Source organism: Lactuca sativa, chromosome 2, assembly GCF_002870075.4.
Source record: "Lactuca sativa cultivar Salinas chromosome 2, Lsat_Salinas_v11, whole genome shotgun sequence".
In the NCBI taxonomy this organism is placed as follows: domain Eukaryota; kingdom Viridiplantae; phylum Streptophyta; class Magnoliopsida; order Asterales; family Asteraceae; genus Lactuca; species Lactuca sativa.
In genome coordinates this window covers 116,087,184-116,096,006 of record NC_056624.2, presented here as the reverse complement: position 1 = coordinate 116,096,006, position 8,823 = coordinate 116,087,184, and the positions used below count along the sequence as shown (strand labels likewise).

The 8,823-nt window shown below is 33.2% G+C and overlaps 1 long non-coding RNA gene across 2 annotated transcripts; it reads right to left on the bottom strand.

Annotated features, from left to right (window-relative positions):
* Window positions 1–919: 919 nt before the first annotated feature.
* LOC111884558 (uncharacterized) lies at window positions 920–3,299 on the bottom strand. Of its 2 annotated transcripts, none has more exons than XR_006188762.1 (4): window positions 3,010–3,299; window positions 2,474–2,536; window positions 1,641–1,768; window positions 920–1,463 (listed from the first exon to the last, which is right to left on the bottom strand). It is a non-coding gene; the product is annotated as an uncharacterized LOC111884558 (long non-coding RNA). The 2 variants fall into 2 exon arrangements; XR_002847821.2 differs by having other exon boundaries at window positions 920–1,460.
* Between the last annotated feature and the right edge of the window lie 5,524 nt (window positions 3,300–8,823).

Genomic DNA, 8,823 nt, shown 5'->3' with positions numbered 1-8,823 from the left:
GCGGCGACGCCTAGCATTAGCAGTGACATGTATTTGGCGTGTTACATGGCGTCGCCACTAATAGTCGCATAATTGCGATTTGCGTCAAACGAGCCACATCCGTTCGATTTGTTTTCAATCGTAGGGTTTAAACGGAGCAAGAAAAAGCCCTGACTTTTCCCTCTATGTGGTCGCCACTAATGTCTCCGTGTCACCGCTAATGCTTACGCGTCGCCGCTAAAGCCCTTTCAATTTCGTTCGACGATCAATCGCGTCCAGCCATCATTCCTGTCACAAGACCGCCAAAACCGCCGACCCTGCCTCCATTCCGTCAATTTCGTCGAAGACTCGTATCACCGGCGACGACGAATCATACAACGGCGACGAGGAAGTAAAACCGGCGACCACAAGTGGTTTTTGCCTCCTTCTCCATCGTTTTTTCGTTTTAATTTTCTTCTCCTACTAATTTAAGAGTGGTATTGTTACAGCCCTTATAGATTTTTTCAATCTCTAGCTGTTTTTTTTTCTAGCGGAATTTAGCCAGAAAAAAACTTGATTGTCGGAAAGTTGTGTCAATACGTCATCACCATCCTTCTCCACTGGATTACACAACCAGGTTCCTTTATAACTTATGTATTTTTGAATTTATATTATGTGTATGTACATATGTATTTGTATGCATTTTTGTAAGTATGTATAATGTATGTATATTTGTAATGTATGTATAAATGCATGTATATATGGTGAAAACAGAAAAAATTATATGTGTTTATGTACGGTGTTCGTTTGCCATATGTGTACTAGGTTAAAACCCGTGGAACCCATGGGTATTAATTTTAAATAGAATTAAAAAATTAATTATGTAAAATAACATAGAAACTATAAAAATCATAATTATTAATCATAAATTTCTAAAAATTATTTTTATCTAACATTGATATTTTGTTTATAAGACAATTATTGTTATTTTAATTAAAATATAAAATTGTTTCTGTATTATAATATATTTGAAAACAATTTCTGAAAACTACAATAATGATAAAATACAAATGAGAACTTATACAATTACCATTCTACATCATGTTCAAAACTTGTATAGTAGATGAACTCTTGCCATTTGATAAGATATCGCCACAAATGCCCAGGAAATGATTTTCTAACATGTGTCAGTACCCCTCCATTCTTAACATCAATCTCATATGTATTGAACTCGGATAAATCGAAAACTCCTACAGCGTGAATTACGTTACTGCCCTCTGATGAACATCAATGCTTTTAATGAAATGAAAATAATATATCAAAAAACTGCTACTACAATCAAGAAACAAGAAAAGATAATATAATTGGTGAATTGGTGAATTGGTCAAACCCTTCATTTATGTAGTCCTTCCAAAGAATCTCTCCATCAATGCTGGAAATGGCATAAAGACATGTGCCACCATAAACAACAATTGGATTGTCAGATCAAGCTTCAAATTGGCCTGCTGATGAATACCATGTCAGTATCCAAGGCATATACTTATACTGTATAGCTTAAAAAGGTAAAAAAAAAATGTATATTTCAGATAATAAAATAGAACACTTCGGAAGAAACATGATCTTAGTAGAATTGAGTTGTATAGGTGCAACAAAATATAAGAATGCTTAACAATGTTACTCACTGGAATTAATAATAATGCCTTGGAGGACTTTGAGCCTAATAGAAAAGACTCCCACACCATTTGCCCATTAGGAAGGTTCTATGCTCTTAAAATACTCCCCTCTGATGAAGATGACAGTGTAATGACATCTGAAGAATCAGAGATGATACTTTAGCAATAACAAACATTTAAGTACATCATAAATGATAAAACTAAGGGTAGTGCTTGATAACATTCCTAACTTGCTATTTTTTAGTTTATCTATCATTGTAGCAAGTAACCATACAATATACATATCTCACAACATATGCAATCAAGAAACCAACTTTTTGAAAAATAAGAAATCACCCTCTTTTATATAACAATGTGGAAAACTATGTAGGTTTTCTTATAGGTTTAAGCAAATAAGGTAACACAATATCAGCTTTGTCTCTTGTTTTGTCACAATACATTACTGATATCCTTTTTAGCTATAGCTCAATCAGTTGTTAGTATTTTTCATAATTATTTCAAGCTTAATAAATATTGATATATGATCGTCAAGTATTTACTTTTAAAGATTATTAACAAACTTCTCTTAGGATAATAAACAAAAATTATAGTGAGCTAATAATAATAATTCATAAGAAAAGAAAGGTTTGTTTCCTGTACAAAAACTATTTTGCTAAGCCATGACTATATTGTTTCATCTCGTTTCCTTTTTTACCCTTTAATCTATTGTACAAGTTAATCAAATGGTAAAAGTATAAGAGCAATAACCAAATAACTATATATCCTGTTCAACACTCCCAAAATCCTGGTAAACAAGTCTGCAAAACTGTGGGCTGACTTTTAGTAAAAAAAAGAGTACTCACATTTCCCAATGGCAATATCAATTTTGTCAATAACATCAGTGGCTCCCCGAATATGTCTCCACACTGCACATAGCAAAAAACATCAGCATATACATATACTCTTCCATCAAAATTATCAGTTATTAGCATCAATAATGTATCCAGACTGAAGAAAAATTAAAAAGCCTAAATATTAATAAATGTTACGACTTACAAAGAGGTATTGAGTCGATATGTGAAATCCTAACACAAAAACCCTAATTAAAGTGATTGAGAAGCACATAGAAGAATTTTTGAAGATTAAACGAAAGGAGTGCTACCATATGTAGATAATCATTAGTGGATCAACAAATTCGAAACCCTATAACTATATTATTATCAACTAATTCGCAGAGCAGAATTCTGAACAAATTTTGGGGCTTAGGATGATATAGGGCTATAAATATCACAAAGTTTGGGATCACTACAATCAAACACTAACAGACATACATAAGAAGAGTAGTTACCCCATAGTGAATTCGGAATCAAAAAGACAAATAAAAAATTAGAAATCGAACCTATTGGCGGAGCAAGCTCTAAAGTGATTGGCGAGCTTCGATTTCTTAAGCTTGAATTGAAACATGGAAGAGAAGCTATCGGACCTGAAAATGATGATGAGTCTGAAGATTTCAATCGTTCTCTCTATCTGCTTTTCAATCGAACACTTTTGTGGAGGTGGTGTAGCGGTCGATAATTGTAAAGCCTAAATCCGTTTGTGACGATTAGGGTTTACATCAAAAGATATGGAGTGATCACTTCCTGATTTAACGGGATTACGCTTGTTGATGAGCGTTTGAAGATTATATAATTTGCTGATTTTACGGGATTGATGAATACACTAAGTTCTAAAACATTTGAACGGGATCGGCAGCATGAGGGCAGAACAGGAATTTCACATTGATGATTTGAGCGGGAAAATTAGATGGGAGGAAGCTTAGCTATTGCCACGTGGAAAAAAAATGTATTGTTTTATTAGAATAGAGGATATATATATATATATATATATATATATATATATATATATATATATATATATATATATTTGTTTACCATTTATGATTGAAATGTATGTATAAGTGTATTTTAATATGTTAATTTTTACCATCGGTGATTGAAATGTATGTATAAGTGTATTTTAATATGTTAATTTTTACCATTTGTTATTGAAATGTATGTGTAAGTGTATTTTAATATGTTAATTTTTACCATGTGTAATTGAAATGTATGTATAAGTTTTTTTTAATATGTTAATTTTTTACAATTTGTATGTGTATGTATTGTATGTAATTTGGAAACTAGAATGCTATAATGAAAAAAAAACGAAAAGAAAAAACAAAAAAACAAAGTAGGATGCTATAATGGAAAGTATTATTTTTTATATGTGTATTTGTATGTACAGAAAATTACATATGTAGTTTGTGTATTTGTATGTCATTTGGAAACTATAATGTTATAGATTCAAAAAAAAAAACAAAGTAGGGTGCTATAATAAAAAGTGTATTATTTTTGTATATGCAATATGTGTAACTTCTATTCATATTGTAATTTTACAGGCTACTTATGGGGTTTAGTTGGGCAATACTCTTCTACGTTATGGCAGATGTTATAGGCCTAGGACATGGAGGTGATGGAGCCGGGGATCCACCACCTCCAGTGGGCTTTGGTCGTGGACAACACGAATAGGATGGTAAGTCACATTATGATATATTTATTACCTCTAGTGGGATTTGGTCGTGACTAATATTTTTAGTTAGCTTCCTAAAAAAAGAAGAGGCCTAGCAAAAAAAATCCAACTATCAAAGTTGATACGGGCAAATAAGGGAAAGCCCGTAGATTTGGATTTCGACAGAGACCTCACATATTCCCCTGTAGGGAACCGTGGTAATTGGTTTACCCGTGAGATTGGGAGGTATATGTGGATGAACATCCCTTTGAATGTATCTGGTTGGGAGAATGTTTCCCCCGCTTTAAGGAATGTCACAGTCGTGCATCTAAAGGTAACTTGGATATTATTTTAAGTTTAATTGTGATTGATATTTAATTAACTAACTTTTTTGTATTTGTAGAATAAGTTTGATTTGGATAAGGTTAACTTGGATCCCGAGCGTGCTCAGTTGTTGCAAAGCATTAATGCGACTTTACAAAGAGTTTATAGAGGTCGAAAAAATAAAGTGCATACTTATTTTCAGAATGTCGGGGGGCTTACAGATATCCCAAGGTCATTACCACCCCCCCCCCACCCCCGATTGTATGTCACGTGGAAATTAGGCACAAGCAGTCAAACATTTTCAAACGACGGAATTTTTAAAACGTTCGACATCAAACAAAGGAGTCTGTGCACAACAAGTAGTTGTAAACAGAGGGGGATCATGCTCGTATAGCAATACATGTTTCAAAGAAGTAAGTTATGATATATTTAATTGTTTATTTAAATTATAATTAATCTAACTTTTAATATTAAATAGGACATCACTCAAATTGAAGCATTTCATTAGGCTAATACTGATCGTCAAGGGATATTTAGTAGTCTTGCAGTCGAGCAACAATACATAAGTGGTTAATTTGTATTTTTATATAAGTGTTTATATCGTCAAGGGGTATTTAATAATCTAAATTTTATGATATTTATCATTTTTTGAAAATACAGAATGCTTTACTCCTTGAGATCAGTCAACAAAACTCAAGCTTCTTCACAAGCCAGCGGTTTAACACCAAAGGATGCACAAAATTGTTTTGAAAGAATATTTGGTGTTCGACGAGGCTATATCAGAGGAATCGGGAATAAACCTTCTACAGTTGTGTCGATGTACGATCAGAAACAACCACTGACACAGCCACCACCACAATCACAGGTGAGAAAACTATTTAATTTTGGTAATTGTTTCAAATGTTGGTAATTGTTGGTTTAGTAATAGTTTCAAATATTGGTAATTGTTAGTTTGATTATAGTTTATATATTGGTAATTGTTAGTTTGGTTACAGTTTGATATATTGGTATTTTGTAGTTTGGTAATTGTTAGTTTATGAAAGTTCAATGTTATAATGTGTCATATGCAATATGTGTAGTTTGGTAATTGTTAGTATATGAAAGTACAATGCTATAATGGTATTTTGTAGTTTGGTAATTGTTACTTATAGTACAATGCCATAATGTGTTATATGCAATATGTGTAATTTGGTAATTGTTAGTTTATGTGGAATGTATATTTTGTATATAGAATGTTATAATGTTGGTTTAACTTATAAGACTATGTTGTTTTATTTGTAGTTGGAAATGCTTCAAACAATGTTAAAAGATCCGGAATGTAGTGCCGCACTTGAAGATTGGTTTTGTTCATTGTCACAACGAAATGAAACCGGATGAGATGAGGAAAGCGATGATGACGAGTAGCTAGTTGTAGGATATTTGTATGTTTTTGTTTTTGTAAGTATTTTAAACTAGTATTTTCGATATTTTGTATTATGTTAAATTGGATGAGTAATTTAAACAAATGTTGGATTAATATTTTGGAATGGAATTGTGGGATTAGCTTAATTAATATCAAAATAGTTTTTATACTTTTTATGTAGTTTTTTTAAATTTTAAATGTGAAATAATAAAAATAAATAAATAAATACCAATACCGGCGACGCCTGTAGTAGCGACACCCAATTATTAGCGGCGACTAACCTTTAGCGGCGACAACCAGACTTGGAGTGCTTGGTGGCTGGTAATGAGTAGAGAACTATAGTAGGAGAGGAGATCTGAAGATGTAGGCGACATTAGAATGTCGTTACTTGTTGATTGTTCTAACACATCTCCTTCTTAATCTCTTTATCTATTGTTTCAACCGGATGTAGGTTATAAGGTAGTCAACGAGTCTTCCTTAGCGTCATATAAAAAAATTGAGGCCCCTAAAAATATTGGGCCCTATGCATAGATTGCCCCTGCCCTCAACCGGCCGTGATATTGATCCTCATGGGAAATGGGTTATGGCAATGAAGTTTGTGTCAAAATCCTTCAAAAGGTGTATAAGTACATACGTGAATATCCTTTTAAAGGTTGGATCCTAGTGCTATTTACATGTAGAAATTCATTGAAAACTAATTAATAAAAATATATTTTTTTGGTATATCAAATATATAAATGTAACAACTGCAATTTCAAGCATGTTGGTAACGAGGCTATAATTTAAATAAATAAAATAAAAACCTAAAATGAAGTAAAAGGACCCGGTTGCATTGCCAAAACTGGATCATATGATAAAACAAAATTGAACTCCAATTTGCATGATAAAACCCGTTTGTATGCAAGATAACCGGGGTATATATTCATACAAAAGCAATACTTAAATGTAGGAAAAGAGCTGGTTTTATTCATGGAAACCGGGTTGTATTACACTGGTATGACTCGGTTGAAAAATCGGGCTCTATTAGCTTTTTCGCAAAGGACTCGCTGGCCATAAGACCCGGTTGAAAACCGAGTCTTTTGATCAATTTAACCGGGTCATATAAGTATTTTTGTAGTACGTGCCTTTAGCGGCGACCAATGTTATTAGCGGCGACATTTAGATTATCAGCGACGAAGCGTCACTGACGACGTTTTAGCGACGTCACGTCGCCGCTATAGTATTAGTGGCGACACATGCCACTTTTAACGGCGACGGCTGTTGCCGATAATACTCTATTTTCTTGTAGTGATAGTCAACGGTTGATTTCTAACGAAGTGACCGAAGGGGCATCAATTAGGGATTGACCACATCAAAATTTTGAAACTTGGACTAAAACTACTATCTGATACTAATCACATGGACCATTTCTATAATTTACTCTGCAATAAAAATAATAGCAATGACTTTCACAGCCAACGCTACAAAAAGTTAACATTGGAATGAATCATTGTTCCCTAAGGTTCATAGAAGTCAAGAAAGGACATGAGAAAAATGCCAAACATTAAAGAAGTAAGCCATAATTTCAACACCTTTTTTCTATTTAGCACACAATTTGAGGTCGTCTTCTTGTCCCAACTCCTAGATAAAAAACATGTCCATACACATAACCAGACACGAATATCATTGTGAAAACGATGTTATTGAACAAGTCGCAGAATGATCAAAAATTTTAAAACAGAAATGCAATCAATATGGTTGATACATTCACAAATTTTCACCTAACATACTTAAAAGGAATTTTCTACACGGCAATTAAAGAAGGAAAAACCAATCGCTATATAGATACGAAATTTGGGAACGTATGTCAACTTGTAAGAGTATTTTTAAAACTTTATACATAAATATCGTTGATATTTTCTCTGTATTTATTTCTTGCTTTCTGAAAAATAGTCAAGTAGATCTATTTGTGTGTCTATAATAGGCCCCGACCCCAACACAGGAGCCATATATAGGCGATTTGTCTAATCATGTTCAGATTCTTGGGGACTTTATTGTAACTTAGCAACAAAGAAAAGGGGTATAATAGTCATTAAACTAGTAGTATATCACAAGATGTTCTTCATATATACAACAAATCTTGAAAAAGTCACCCAGCAAAGCAAACTGCAGACGAAGCTTTGCTTTCATCAAAATAAACCTTCTTTTTCTGGGCATAAAAATGTATCAAGATTCTGAATAAACCCTTTTCTTGATCCAAAAATAATCACAAACCCTAATTTTCTTCCTCTCCAAACTAGGGTTTGTTCAATTGGTTCATGGATATTGATCTTTTACATACTTCTTGGGGGCTGCAAGTTCATAGCTGTAAGTAGTTTTTTCATGGCAGATGTAATTAAGAAGAAGCTTCTACTCTTTTTTGGTCTTCTTCTTGTTGTTCCTCTCGTTGTTTATCCTCTTGAAACTAGTTGTTTGACATCCGGGAGGCGGTTGTTGAAGCATTCTCAGCCACCCAAAACCACCATGGCCACCACCATTGCCACCACCGGCGCCACCACTCATGCAGAGTTTCATGCAGCTGCTCATGAAGTTCCTAGTGGTCCAAACCCAGAATCCAACAGGTAAGAAGCAAATCAAAACGTACCCTTTATTTTGTTTGGTAAATACTATGGATGCTAATGGTGTTTAAATTGTTTTGTGGTTTGTTATTTGTATGATGATAATTATAATTAAATTTTATGGTGTTTTTTTTGTTATTAATGATAAAGTTTGTTTTTACCTCATTTTGCATTGATATACCCGAAAATACCCAATAATTAGATTCTAACTTTATAGCATATAAGTGTTATAGTTCAACTAGAGATAGGGTGTTTGGATGTGGGATTTCAAAGTAATCTTATTCTATTCGAAAATATATACACATTCTACGTGCTTTTAAGCACTAATTAATAAGGAGATTGTGTG